The following is a 12,063-nucleotide window of genomic DNA, read 5'->3' on the forward strand; positions in this document are numbered from 1 at the left end:
AAGCGAACTTCAAACCTTTACCTTGTTTCATCGTGAAGAGTTTTCAAAAGAATGCATATCAAACATAAGTGAGGTTCTCTTGCAAAAGATCATGGAAATACTCATCTCATCAAGTCGCTCAAGCCTACATTAGATTGTTTTCAACCTATTCTACTCATATATAAAAGTGGAAGGCTTATGTGGAGCTTGGTAGGTAAAAACAATCCTAGCAAAACATTATATCTAAAATATTGTCAAACTAAGAGAGAGATCTAATGGGATTACCGAGACTAGTCAAAAAGGCCATTGGAAAATAATGTTGGACAGGGAGAAAGATGAAACACACACATTTAGATAGGTGGACATGTGCAAGTGGCAAATGGATGATCCCGAGACACAAATGAAGTTCTCGTTATCGGATTGCACATGGTTAGAAGATTTGAGTATGGAATAATTCTTCAAAGTAACTTGGAAAATTAATGAAACCAAAAAGACCTAAGGAGCATTTTATTCTTCTCTTTTTTTTCTTTTCTCCCCTTTTTTCATTTTTCTTTTTTTTTCTTTCTTTCTTTTTGCTCCTTAGAACTTTTGATAACATAGAATACTTACCCAGCCATCCCCCCATGCTTGAACGAATGCTCGTCCTCGAGTATGAATAGTGGGAGAACCAACTAGCTAGGGTAAGTATCTCAAATTCACCTTCTTCGTAAAACCGCTTGAAGGTGTGTTTCAGGATCAAAACCTTTCCCTCCCGCATACTGTCACTACACGAGGATAATCGGTAACGAACAACAAGAACACGATAGTTGATGTACTCTAGGTAAACCATGCAAGAGCAAAGCAAACCCAAAGCCAAGTCGCGATTCTATTAGGCATCAAAGTATCTCCGGGGAGCCTTGTCTCCCAAAACTTTTCTTTATATGGTGCCCTTGATTCTTTTGATTCCGTCGAAATGATAATCCATACTCAAATTGGGTTGTGGTCAAGGAGGTAATCACAAAAAGATATTTTTGGTTTAGGGTGGATATCCAGCGAGGTTTGTAAAATTCCCGAAGTAGAAACTCACAATGCATGGATAAATAGGCTAGCAAAAAGGAGGTTACACAAAAAAACGGAATGACCAGCTTCTTAGCCTCATACCAAAGAAATCAATCTTAATCCAACTCATCAAAATATAAGTTTGCAATCTAAAGGTTTCATCATGAAAGAATATGCTTCTATAGGCTTTGGTAGGTAGAACTTTGCAAGAGATTCACAAATGTAGATAGCATAGGAATTAAGTTTTCAAATTAAACAACACAAGGTGTAAGGTCATCGGTAGACTTAAATCAAAGAGCAACATAGAATATGTGGGTTTAGAATTTAGTCATTTAACCTCCACAAATAAAAGAGCCGGTATTTAATCATTTTAATTCCATTGAATTGAGAGCAAATGGTCAAGTCATATACAACATAGCGTAAGTAAAACAAAGCAGCAACTTTCATCATTTTTCCATAAGCATAAGGCATTGCCAAAATGTATCATTGTGGTGAGCTCAAAGTGATGGCAACCCTACACTTATTGAAAACAAAAACGAAACTAGGTTGTCCTCCTAGAAGCCATGTGATATGTTGAGAGATATATACAAAGGTTGCATCTATGGTTGAAGGCATATATGTACAAGCATTTAGAAAAAGAGAGAGTTGAGGAAGAATTACCGTCCTTCTCGATGCTCGTAATGAAGTGTAGCGCGGCCTCCCCCATACTTAAGCATTGTGCTAAGCATGGAAGAAGAATCATGAGCATCTTGTGGCAACTGTGATTATCTTACTTCATGAGGTCTTTCTTTCTTGTCCACGAAATCCTCCCCCATGCTTAGCATGATACTAGGCGTGGAAGGAGAAGATGGACCATCTTGAAATTGTTGAAGTCCTTCCCTCATGTGTATGAATATCATCTTCAATGTGTCTTCACCTTTGTTGCCTCAATTTCCTTCAACTTCTTCTTGTACTAAGTCATGGTCCCAATCATTGCTTCACGTCGTCGTCGCCACCTTCAATTCCTTGTTGTCTCATTGTTGCCGCATCTTCACGAATTTTTCTTTCAATTTTCAGAACAGAACCTGTACTAAAACATTGCTCCATTGCGAAGTGCACGAATTTTTCTTTCCAACGAGTCCTTATTCGCCCAAAATTGATTCCGAACAAGAGAGTTATGTTCATTTTATCCAAGCGTTGCAATCTGTCCCGACGAATTTCAGAACGCGCAACGTCCAATGTTCTTGCCATATCTCCTTGTACGGGTCTTCAAATTCATTGATCTTGAATGCGTTGGAATGGGAATTTGATGGAGCTTCTGAATATCAACTTTTTGCTTCTTGTACAGCTCTGAACATGTTCTCAAATTGATGAAAACAGCTGCGTCCTTCTCGGGTTTCGACGATGTTGACGATCTTGATTGAAATTCTTTTGGTCTTGAATTCATGGGAGCGCTTCTTCATACCTGCACAACATTTTAAACACACACTACCCCGGGGTGACGGTTGGGAGTAGAAACAAATGCCAACAAACCTACCATTCCTAAAATCTCAAATTGTGGCAAAGTTAGCTTAGCGAAACTAGTGAGTGTACGTGTGTGCTAGTGTAAATGCAAATGAGAGGAAGGTATATAAACAAGGGTCAGTTGGATCCATGCCACTACAACTTCTTGAAATTGGACATAAACAAGGTATATAAACAAAGACAATGTTTACACCTAGTTCTAAACACCATGTTTACAACTAGATTGCCGAACTTCTCCATAGCCACAAAGACTTATTTAACCAAGGTCAAAACACCATGTCTATCCCAAGATCAGAAGGCCTTCATAGCACAAGAAAAAAATAAAGCGTATTGCAAAGCTTATAAACCAACCAAATGCAACATCATAGCTTGGTAACTAAATGATGATGGTCTTCAATCATGTCTAAACACCATGTTTACACAAGATTGCAAAAAGGAAAATGCTCACGTGAAGCATTAACATGGATATGAAAGCTTTCATTAATAAAGTTGAGACCAAGCTAACAAAATGAGTGCATGAACAATGGAATGGACGCAAAGTGCAAATGCAAAGTTAGTCAAAACAAGTGTTAGCAGGGTTGAAAGGACCTTTCGATGTTGTTCCGCAACTAGCTTATTCAAAAACAACTGCTAAGAGTGACAAAAAGCCTTCGCGGCACTTCATAAGAAGTGAGGCTTTTGTCAATGAAAAGGTTATTTATCGAAAAAGGATCAAGCAACCGAGCTAACAAGGTTTTAGAAGTAGGTTTATGGGTTTCCTATATTTTTGGCTTAAAACAAAAATTTTGAAGAGAGAGAGTGTTGGGTATAGAAATTCTATCTAAGGTGGTTTCAAAAAACTAGAGAGAAACAAAAGTTAGATTTTTTTTTGAATGAAAAACATACCCTATGGTTTTGGGATTGCTCTATGAGTGGTTTTCCTAAGGGTTTTAGGATCTCAAAAGTGAGGCTAGTCAATGTTTTTAGAAAAGGTTTTTTTTTAAATGCAACATGCAATGCAATGCAAGAGTGAGATGAACAACAAGGTATGCAATGCAACACGGGGTGGGTGAACAAAATGATATGACATGATGAGGTGGTCTAAAACAAAACAAAAAGTTAGCCTAAGTTAACTAGCCACAAGTTTAGAATCAAAGGGTGGTGCAATGCTTCATAAATCTCTCTAAAAGGGACACAAAGAAAAAGACTCTAAACACTAATAGGCACACAAAAAGGTCTACATATTTCCGAAGATCAAATAACAAAGTGCTCCCTCAATAATATTTAGAATGAACAACATGAAGTTGTGGTTTTTGTTAGAGCAATGGTACAATGTTACTTGATATTCCGATTAAAGAGTGCAATGTAGACGGTCATATTAATATATAAAATAAAAGATCGGGTTGCCTCCCGCAAAGCGCTTCATTTAAAGTCATAGAGCTCGACTTTCTTACATACCTTCTCATTGATGCGAAGCCATGGTCCTTCATGCAAGAGGTGAAGGTATTCCATGCAGCTCTTATTCCACTTCCCATGTTGGACATGATCAATCACGCTTAATGGAAAACTTGCCCAATCGTCTCTCACATCATGGTCACCTCCTTCTTTGTTGTCCTTCATCGCTACCTTTCTTTTCACGGATTTTCCTCTCTGTTCAGATTGGAAGTTGCACCAACCAATTGATTCAATGCAAGGTGCACGAAATCTTCTTTCCAACAAGTCTTCATTTACCCAAAACGCATTCCAATTGAGGGAGTTATGCCCCTTTTTCCCCGTTACTGCAATCTGCCTCGTGCTGATTTCAGCACGTGCATCTCCGATGTTTGAGACATAGCTCCTCCCGTGGGTTTTCAATTGTATCGATCATGGATGCGTTGAACCGAGGACTTGATGGAGATCCTGAATATTCAACTTTCTTGCATTGCAAATCTCTGGACTTGTGCACAAAATTGATGAGGCTTAGCGACCTCCGTTCTTGAAACTTGAAGATGTTGATGATGGTATTCAAAATTTTGGGCACGGTTTCCCTCCTCATCATTTGAGTTTCTTGTCCTGCATGGTTAGTGAAATTCGGGGCTTCTCCCGACATGTGCTCTTTTAGGGTCATGAGCTTGACCAAGCGCAAAGCAAGATCGAGATTTGCAATTATTTGTAAACATATGCAACATAATCACATCCTCAATTAATTTTCATCAACAAGACATGGTGTAATTAAATGCAGCATGTGTTTCTTGCATAGCGCGGAGCTCATTATTAGGCAAAAGTTCTTTAAGCATGAAATCAACCTTCTCAAGAAACTCTAGCCTATCATCATGAAAAGAACAAGGCATAGAATTTAAACTTTCATTCCGACTATCGGTTCGAGCATGAGATTTTTAAAGATTATCAACAAAACCAATAGAAGCTTGAGAATTCACTGTATACCTTAGCCTCGGAGCTTTTTCATACTCATTGGAGTCGTGGTGCTTTGTGTGAGATGTCATCTTGATGCACTCCTCGTGGTCCGTCGTGATTTGTTTCTCACGTCTCCATGTGTTGATTGTTGCGCTCTTGTAATCCATCGTGGTTTGTTTGCAACATCTTCGTTTGTCGAAAGTCGACCGCTTGTGTCTTCATTTGCCAATGTCATTGGGGTTCTTCCTCTGCTCCAAGCCTCTGAATTTTATTATGTACGCTTGATGAAAACATTGCCCAAGCTCCCCTTCATTGTTGTCATCGTCATCTTCTTTATCTCGTTCTCATCGCGTTGCTCCTGCCTCTTCTTCGTATAATATCTCCTGTATACTCAACAGGACATATACCAAAATATAGATCTATTGAAATGTTTATGAAATTACCTTTCCAACAAGTGGTCATTCGCTTTAATCGGAGTCCAACCGAGAGAGTTATGACCGTTTTACTTTAGCGTTGCGTGCTGTCCAGAAAATTTCAGAGTGCCCTTCGATGTTTTGGCCATAATTCCTTGTAGGAAACTTCGATTGACTTCATTCTTGATTCGTTGGAACCGAAACTTCATGGGGCTTTTGAATATCCAGAAATATGCTGCAATTTTCTTCTGAGGTCGAGCAGAATATTGATGAGAATAGTATCTTCTTGTGAATTCATCCGAAGATGTCAATGATCTCAATCATGTGGTCTTTGGAGCATCTTGTCGTGCGTCCTTGGCTTCAAGGTCATCACCATTGATTTACCAGCACATATCATGGCTTCAATGATGTGTCTTCTCCATGATTCTTGCTTTACCCAAGGTATCGGGATTAGTGGAGGCTCCCGTGCTTTGTGTTGATGATCTAAGCGGTTTTCTTCCTTGATAGCATCACTCGACTAGAAGTATATCGAGCATCCCACTGGAGAAGATAGGTGGTATCATGATTCTTCTAATCTTGTTGCTTCCAGCTTTGGTCAACTTCAAATCATCATCTTTTGTGCACTCGGCCTTCCAATCATCCTTTGACATCGTCATCACTTTCTCTGTTGTATGCTGCTGCACCTTTCTTCATTGAATTGCTCCTTTGTCCAGTGCAGAACATGTACCAAACTCCAAGCTCATTGTGAGGTGTATCAAATCATGTTTCCAACAAGTGGTTATTTACCCAAATTGGACCTCGGATGAAAAAGTTATGCTTGTTTTACTCCGGCGCTACGCTTCGTCCCGAGAGATTTCAGAACGCGCAGCGTTGAAAGATCTTTCCATAACTCTTCACACCGATCTCCAAAATTAACGATTTTTGATGCGTTGGAAAGAAGACTTGACGGAACTTCATAATAATCTATTATTTCCTCATGGCACATATCTGATCTTGGACGAAAAACTCATCACAACAGCGACACTTCATAGATGATGATGATCCAATCGCACGATTTTCTTTTCGGACATGCTTCATACCTATTGCTTGAGCAAACAAATCTTCCCAAAAACATTAGTCTTTAAAATCAATTGACACGGCGGCATACCTTATTTATCATCTTTTGCTTTAGGGAGTGGGGACTCGATAGCGGATGCTGGGCCACTAACAAAAGTTAGCACCTACCACTAAAGAGCGAAACTTGATGTTATTCACATCCTGTCGAAGTGGATCTAGGGTTTTCGATGTTGATGTCGAGAACTCCACGATCATCTTGTCGTCGATTGTCGAAGTTTGTTGGAGCGGGTTGTGGACTTCTCGAAGCCCAAGTTTGGTGTCTAGCTTTTTCCACCTGCTTTCAAGGACACGAACAAGAAAACAAGGGTATATGCAATAATAAAATTTAGGGTTAGCCCAAAAAATTAGATAGATCGCCCTAGGGTTCGAGTTGCCGATCCCCGGCAACGGCGCCAGAAAAGCTTGTTGACGTTCACTAACGCCCCCGATTTGTATACCGCAAACGCACGGTTCGTGGTAGCTTTTCCCTTAGAGTATTCCCCCAAGGTTTATCAATCCGTGAATCGACAATGAACTTACTAGGGTTTTCCATCTAATCTAACGGATCTATCCTAACATGAAGCATTAATTGCATATAAAAGGTGAACCTTTGATAGATATGAGTGATGTACGAAGGTTGATCTCATCCATGAATATCGGTAAGGATAAAGCATGACCGAAGGCATGACTAAACCTATCACACGCATTCTAGTTGTAGTTCTAGCTAAACGAGTAAGATCAACATGCATCTCATCCAAAGCCTCTTTAAATCAAAACCTCCAATCCGATCCCTCGATACCCAACCTACTTAGTGGCAACGGCCTGTCACGACGTCACCCCTTTCAACGGGATACCCTGAAGCAAGTCGAACCCCCTTTGGGTAGATCCGGTATGAACTCCTAGCCACCATAGCTACAAGAACACCCCATGCAATCTATCTCGAGAATAGATCTAGGAATAAGCGCACCCAAAGCAAGAACGAAATCGAAAGAGGAGAGACATGATCGCTAAATAGATCGGATGACATGAAGACATTACTCACATAATAGATTCGTTTGGATCGCCACCACTGCGTATACACCATTGACGACTCCAACTAGCTCATGAACTCCACCATGACACAACCACGCAGGGAGGCCATGGCGGCTAGGGATGGCCTAAGCCATCTCCTAAACAACTTCGAAGACTTGCGGCGGCCGTCGTCTCCCTCCGGTCTTGGCCCTAGATTTTCGTCGAGTTTTGGTTGGATGGATGCTTCGAGTTGAATAAGGTGCGAGCTATTTATAAGCCGAGGAAGCCACCGGTCGAAGGGGAAGGCAAACCGCCTCAGAAAAGGGCTGGGCCGGCCGGCCCCATGGGCCTAGGCCGGCCGGCCTACCCCTTTTCGGGCTCGCCTCGGTCTCATTTTTGGCGTGTAGACTCCTCGCATCTTCTAGAGTTTCTGTCCTTCACGATTGCACCCCTTTGGACGTTGTTATCTTGGAGATATCTTCGAGGAAAGGATAGGATAGGGAATCCTTCCTTAAATCTTCATTTGCTTTGCTTAATCCCGAAGTATCTTGATCTCATCTTCGTGGGCTTGGTCCTTTGGGTTCTCTTGGAGGATGGATGTGCATGAATGTGCTTCGAATCAACATGGGCTTTGGTCCTTCCTTTGGGCTTTGGCCTTCGTCTTTCTCCGTGTTAGCGCTCGATCACGGGCCTCGTCATTTCATGATCCAAAATAGGCCAAAAACCTGCAAAAACGAAGTTCCTCCAAAATATATGTGCATATGTGAAAATGACCAATAATTAGGTCGGGGTTAGGACGGTTAGTGATTTTGATATTGAATTCATGCCATTATCAAGGATAAACAAGGGATAAAATGGGTACTTAAGGAGCGCCAACAGGAGCGCAGCGCCCATCGATCACATCAAGGGGTAAAATTGCCGAAATACCCTTTGGCCGAATCCCCTGACTCGACCAAAGGCTCAGGGGCTACTGTCAGGTACCATGATTAGGGGCACCCTAATCAGGGGACTAAAATTGCCCTAAAAACGCAAACAAATGCTGGGCAACCGGGTCCACGAAGGCCTATAGCCTCCTTCCAATCTGGAAGAAAGGAAAGGACTCAAAGAAGCCCAACACGCGGCCCACGTACGTAGTGCGGCCCATCCGCACCCCCCTCGGACCCGCGGGGTAATCTCCGCCTCGCTCGAGGGCTCCCCGCCAAAGCCCTCGACAGCGCCCCGCACCTCCGACTCTCTCGAGGGTAGCGAGCCTACCCTCGGAGGGGCGAATCATCTCCGCCTCGCTCGAGGCCACCCCTCAACGGAAGGGACAAACGGCCCTTCCACTCATCCGCCCGCCGTACGGAGGCATTAATGCCAACCACTCTTCCACAACGCCCGGGTCAGACGGCGTCAGGCCGCCATTCCCCACAGTGGCTGGGACCGGAGTCTCGTCCGCCAACTCCGATCACTGCTCCGCCATTCCGGATGCTGTGACGACACTGTGGGAACCTGCGACGCAGTGCAAGACGTGCTCGGCACTGCTCCAGCTACTATACTGCTAACTCCCCATACCTCCTTCGTACTTTCCCTTCCGCGGAGCCCTCGAACGGCATGGGCACGACCCTCGGAAGCATCTCCGGCCTTGACCAGGGCAGGACCCTGGCCTGTAGGACCCTCGGAACGCCGCCACGCCACGCCTGGAGGACGGTACCCCCCACAGCAACGACCATGCCGCCCGCTGGAGCCGCCAGGATGCCAGCGCGATCTCCGCAAGACCAAGGACGAAGCCCAGGACGACTGCCACGCCCGGCGCCATACCCCACAGTGCTCAACCACTGCACCCCCACGATTCGGGGAGAAGACGACGACTTCAAAGATCCCCTGTGCATGTACACCGTCCCTCCTTGTGTCTATAAAAGGAGGAGGCGGGCTTTCCCTTAAGGGGGTCGGCCCATTCGGTAGAACACAACGCTTAGCACTACTCACAAAGCACATACGCCCTTCTGAGCCCCGATATTGGCACTCGCCTCAATCAACTCCCCCTCTAGCAAAGACTTGGGAGCTTCCCTCCCTCTCTCGCCTCGCTTGTACCCCCTACTACAGGCACCCCCGGTGCAAGACAGTACAGTGCTCTCGCACACCCCTTTGCTGGACGTACGGCCCCATGGCCGGAACCAGGATAAACCCGTGCGTTACTGTGTTGCCTCTTGCATCAACATCTGGGACGAGGAACACGCAGCATCATCACTGGTTGGGTCCGGACCGCCGGGTCAGGACACCAACAATAAAAGAGTGGTCCATTTTTGAATCAAGATTGGGCCAAAATTACTGGCCCACTTTTGAAAACTGCCTAGTCAGCACCATTTTTCTTGTCATTGCCATGTCTGCAGCCATGTCATCGACCACATTATTTTACATGTCATCATTACCATCCACATCATCGCCATGTCAATAGCCATGTCATCCTCCATGTCATCAATGTGTGACATGGCAGTTGAGTTTATGATGAATATTACACTATTCGTGACATTTATTTTTGTCATAAAAATGGGCATGGGTTGGCTTCTGGGGCCCGAGGACATTCTATGGCAGTTTCAAGACATCATGAATAAAGCAATTCGTGACGATTTTTTAAGGAATGTTACGAGGTGTAATTTGTGACGCTCAATACATGATGAAATTTGAAATCGTCATAGATACTATTTTATGACAATTTTTTAGTGATCTGTGACGAAATTTAATCATCATGGATCAACAAATTTTTTGTAAAACTGATATTGAGGCTTAAGACTAAGCTAAACAAGAGTATATAACTCAAGTAAGCATAAGGCATGGCATAGCATACTATCAAGATAGAAAGAATACCATGAATCAACTCTATTAAGAGAGAGCAGAATACCGATATGTAGAATACAAAGCCATACCGAGAGCCGATGATTGCTCAGTGACTCGGAAGATAACTAATCTAGCTTTACTAATCTAAGGAGTACAAGTGATAAGTGTAGAGAGGGAGAGAGGCTTCAAGTGTGGTGTGTGTTGATAGGGCTCTTTCTCCTATTTTTATACTCTTCCAAGCGCGGTTCCCAGCCGAGTTAAAGATGGAAATGTCCCAAACCGACTTCTAGAGGATAGGATCAAGCATCCCGCCAAAATTAATGCACCTAGATGGGAACTAGGGTAGGGTCGGCCGACCCCCTGTTGGCCCCACTAGCCACCGCCATTGGCTAGGGCAGTAGGCCTAGACCTTGTCCTTTAGGTGTTTGTCGTCTTTGTATGTCGGTAGTGGGCCCTTCTGGTAAGTGTGATGCAGGATGGGATCTTTTGTGTAGTTCGTCTGCGTCTGCAATGTGTTTTCTCCTTGTTTCTAACTTGCATCCTGAAATGGTACGGACTCGGCTTTACCCAACCCCCAAGGGGACAACCCGCCTCACTCGCCCGACCCCTAGGGTATAGACTCAACCTTGCCCGCCTCAAGGACGGGGGCCCTCAGGGTCCCGCAGAGTAGAAAGGTCCTGCGAGGGGTCAAACTTCTGACACAAGAAAAGGCGAGGGCACACCTCGACATGACCCATGGAGGTGACAGGCCAAACCAGCTCCCGCCACGCGCCGCACCGAGGATTAAGCCGCAAGACACGCCTCTCCTGTCACGCCGAGGCACCACGCTAGAGTGCACATCACCCGCCGCGCTGGGGGCTCGCGCCACCCGACACGCCAGGGGCCATGCCATCTATCTTGTTGGGTCGTGCATCGTCCACCACAATGGGAGGTGGCGCAGGAACGTCCCCGTAGTCGTTTACAAGGCAAACGGGGCCCACATGTACAGAGGAGGAAGATGGTGAGATCTCAGGATCCTCTCATGTCTCCTCTCGGTTGTTTGTAACCCTACTACAAACAAGTGCAAGTACACAAGCAGCCCCACTAGACGTAGGGACATCCGAACCGAACTGGTATACATCTTTGTGTCAACTTTGCATAACATCTAAGACAGACACACAATCCTAAATTCACTAGTCAGTGGTACGAAACACTGATAGTTCCCGGCCCTTGGATTATCTAGACAAAATTTTAAGGCCCTTTACCACACTTTAAGCTATATCTGATGACAATGCCATCTTTTTTTATTCCATAACCTGATTGCAAACTGTTTTATCTCCTACCTCCTAGTTTAGTGTCTGTCAGACTGGTTTAAGTACTTCACTCTTATTTGGATCAGTATTTTAATCTACCTAATAAAATATTTGGTAGATATTAATATTAATAGACAAATGTACACTACTGCAAAAAAAATTTTAGGGGCGGGTAAAAACGTATTTTTAGGGGCGAATGTTGTACCCGCCTCTAGTTTTCGCATCTAAAAAATACTATTTTCAGGGGCGAGTAATGCACCCACCCCCTAAAAATGATTTTTAGGGGCGGGTCACGGCATGGCCCGTCCCAAAAAATCGATTTCTAGGGGCGGGTCATGCCATGGCCCGCCCCAACAAATCCTTGTCTAGAAAATCAAAAAAGGTTCAAAAAAATCGAAAACAGCAAATGAAAAAAGAAAAAAAATTATCCTAGCCAACCAACCACCACCACTAGCCCTATAGTGTCTTTTTTGACAAAATATACACACTTGCATCACCTGGGATTCGAAGCGCCTACCTCCAGCCTCGTGCGGACCTTCCTT

The sequence above is a fragment of the Panicum virgatum genome, chromosome 2K (genome assembly GCF_016808335.1).
Source record: "Panicum virgatum strain AP13 chromosome 2K, P.virgatum_v5, whole genome shotgun sequence".
In the NCBI taxonomy this organism is placed as follows: Eukaryota; Viridiplantae; Streptophyta; class Magnoliopsida; order Poales; family Poaceae; genus Panicum; species Panicum virgatum.